Source organism: Galeopterus variegatus, unplaced genomic scaffold (assembly GCF_000696425.1).
Source record: "Galeopterus variegatus unplaced genomic scaffold, G_variegatus-3.0.2 Scaffold18318, whole genome shotgun sequence".
Lineage (NCBI taxonomy): Eukaryota > Metazoa > Chordata > Mammalia > Dermoptera > Cynocephalidae > Galeopterus > Galeopterus variegatus.
In genome coordinates, this window is record NW_007744429.1 from 10,236 (window position 1) to 14,031 (window position 3,796).

Consider the following 3,796-nt stretch of genomic DNA (forward strand, 5'->3'; position numbering starts at 1 on the left):
GAAGGAGCATGAGAAGCCAAATATAAGTCGTGGATTACTGTAGGGGTAACTGTGCGTGGATAATGGCGGCATGAAAAAATTTCTAAAAATCACGAATATGGAGTGAATTAGGCTCCCCCTCGTCCACCGCTGCCGCCGCCTCCTCTCCTGCCGCTCCTGGTGGTTCTTGTGCGGATCTGGCACCTCTTTGTGAAGCGCAGTTGAGGAGACCCCCGCGCTCACCATGGCCAGCGAAAAGCCCAAGGAAGGAGTCAAGACTGAGAACATCCATCAGATCAATTTGAAGGTGGCGGGGCAGGATGGTTCTGTGGTGCAGCTTAAGATTAAGAGGTATACGCCACTTAGTAAACTAATGAAAGCCTATTGTGAACGACAGGCCTTGTCAATGAGGCGGATCAGATTCCGATTTGACGGGCAGCCAATCAATGAAACAGACGAAGATACAATTGATGTGTTCCAGCGGCAGACAGGTGGTGTCTGCTAGAAAGGGAAACTGCTACTTTACTCCAGAACTCTCTTCTTGCAGACCAGCAATGCGTTCTCAGTTAGAAAACTGCAGTTTGATTCCATCACATCCTGACTACTCCAGTATAATTTTACAGTATAATTTTTGCTATTCTTTCATTTTACCCTTCCCTGTTCCATTATTGTACATAAAGTAACTGGTGTATGTGCACAAGCATATTGCTTTTTTTTTTTAACTAAATGGCCAATGGTATGTTTTGATTGACATCAAGTGGAGATGGGATGGGGAAAAATACTGGTTCTGTGAAAATACCCCCTTTCTCCATTAATGGCATGCTCATTCAGCTCTTATCTTTATATTCCAGTAAGTTATTTTGCTCTCACTGTTTTAACGACAACAACAACAACAAAAAAAACAACATAAAAATCCTTACATACCTTGTTCGATTGGAAAATTTTAAAGTTTTTCATTTATCATTGAAAAAACAACATAAAAATCCTTACATACCTTGTTCGATTGGAAAATTTTAAAGTTTTTCATTTATCATTGTAAAAACAACGACAATCTTATAACTTTTTTGTACGTAGCTGTGACATGTAGGGCAATCTGTCTTTAAGTAGGGATAAATTGCTCTTAAAAAATGAATCCTAGATAGTTTTCCCTTCAAGTCAAGTGTCTTATTGTTTAAATAAACTTCTTGTTTAAAAAAAGAAAGAAGTGAGTTAGTTTACTTTTTATGTCCTGAGTTTGGATTGCCAATGGAAAATCTGTCTCAACAGGGATTTATTGATTAAGAGATCTCTTAATTGACCTCAGTTTAACCAACCTGATGGTCTGAAGTTCATTTTTAGTTCCTATCTGTGAATTTCTACATGCAGACTGATACTAATGGCATGACACACTTTCACAGCTAGTAAGCTACACTTTTAGTAGTCCGGTGCATTTGTGTTCTTATGGGTTGAGTTGTTGAGTTTGTTTCCAGATTTCTTTATAAGTTGTTCTACTTTTTATTACATCGGTGATAATTTAGTCATTATATAAATTGATGAACTATAAATGGAAAAGGAGTTTTTTCCCATTAAAACAAATTTGAATGATTTGGAAAAAAATTTTTAATTTATTTAATTTTAGAATTGAAGCGTAATTGATTATACATATTTATGGGGTACAGAGTTGACTGTCAGTATTTGTGTACAGTATGTAATGATCAAATCAATAGTATTAACATGTTCATCATTACAAATCATAACTGTTGTTTGCGTCTCTTACACTAGTACTCCCTAACTTCCCCTCTCCCTCCCATTTTTCCACCTCTAGTAACTGTAGGTCTGTTCTGTCCTTTTTAAAAAGCACTTTGCTCCTCTAAAAAGAAACTGAAATTGGGAGTGTAGATGATAAGCATTTTTATGTAAGAAAATCTCCAAAGAGCATGCCTACACTAAATGAAAAATGGCCTTGGCCCTATTTTTTCATTCAAGTAAAATGTTTAAGGTATGTACTCGTATATATCATTTTTATGATTCCTTACTTTAACTGTATTTTTGGATTATTTTACCAAGTACTTGTCCCAGTCATGCTAAATAAAAGGACTTTAATGTCCTAGACTGAAACTCATGGGATAAGTCTAGGTTTGACATAAGAGCCTGGAAATCTTAAACATATACAGGTAGGTGAAATCATCCAGGAAAAGTATGTTTGTGGAAAGAACAATAGATCAAGAATAGAATAGTTATATTACTATCTCTTAAGCCAGTTTTTCAAAATTTATGATTCTAAGCCGCACTAGGAACTTTGAACACACACACACACGACACACACACACACGCGCACACGCACACACACACACACCCCTGATCATAAGGTTTTATGAATCAATATGTAGCCTTACAGTGTGACATATGGTCTGATATTTTCTATTCTATTTTGTACTATTCCACGAAAAAATATTCACTAAGCCCATTGGTTTGAGGGAAGGAAGAGAAACCCATAAAATAATGATCCTTAGGAAAGGCAGAGAAGAAGATAATCCTGGAGAGTATGAATTTGCAGCAGTTGAGAATATACAGAGTTGCAATGAAAGAATAAAAATTAATATTATGAAAGGCATCAAAGAGCTCAAGTAAAAAAATTCGGATGGAAGAAATAAAAGAAAAAGGCAAGTGGTGTGCATTGGATTTGCCTACTAGGAAGCTGTAGTCAGCTAAGTAAGAGCATCTTTTAATAGAGGGATGAACATGGGAACCAGATACCTTTGGAGAAGTAAATGTCAGGTGATTCCCCCTTGTAAATCCTCTCCTTCCATTTTTCTCCTTCCTTATCATTCCCTGGATTAACAATGTCTTGACTTTATTTTACGCAATGCTTGGTATTCTTAAGGGAAGAAACTGAATTTTAGATTAATGGAAATAAAGAATAATTTTTTTTCTTATTTTAAGATTGAGTGCTTCGGGGGCCGGCCCAGTGGCGCACTGGATAGTGCGCCGCTTGGGAAGCATGGCGGCGCTCCCGCCCGAGGGTTCGGTTCCCACATACAGACCGGTTCCCGCTCACTGGCTGAGCGAGGTGCGGGAGCAACGCCGAGGGTTGCGATCCCGTTGCCGGTCCCCGGTCCGGTACGGGGGCAACACTGAGGGTTGCGATCCGTTGCCGGACATGGAAAAAAGACAAAAAAAAAAATTGAGCGCTTCTCTAAACTTTCGAAAAATCATTGATACTATGACAATCTGGTTAGAGAAATTCTTACATTGAAGTCTGAAAGAATAAGTACCCCTTAAAAAGTATAGGGGTGATTACAGTGCTCACCATCTTCTGGCAGTCTTTCTGTTAGATCCATGAATTCTTTTTCTGTGATCTTCATCCCCATGTTTTCTAAAGATGTGTCCAGCTTATTGACATCAACACTGTCTTCTAAGTAAGGGACAGGAAAGTAATGTAGTAAAATAGAATGATTTTAAAATTAAGGGGTCCGGTTAGCTCAGTTGTTTACAGCGTGGTGTTATAACACCAAGGTCAAGGGTTCAGATCCCTGTACTGGCCAGCCACCCAAAACAACAACAACAACAACAACAACAACAACAACAACAACAACAACAACAACAACAACAACAACAACAACAACAACAACAACAACAACAACAACAACAACAACAACAACAACAACAACAACAACAACAACAACAACAACAACAACAACAACAACAACAACAACAACAACAACAACAACAACAACAACAACAACAACAACAACAACAACAACAACAACAACAACAACAACAACAACAACAACAACAACAACAACAACAACAACAACAACAACAACAACAACAACAA

General features: G+C 37.8%; 1 pseudogene; it reads left to right on the forward strand.

Annotated features, from left to right (window-relative positions):
- The first annotated feature begins 223 nt into the window (after positions 1-223).
- Positions 224-484, forward strand: LOC103582878 (annotated as a pseudogene).
- Positions 485-3,796: the final 3,312 nt, after the last annotated feature.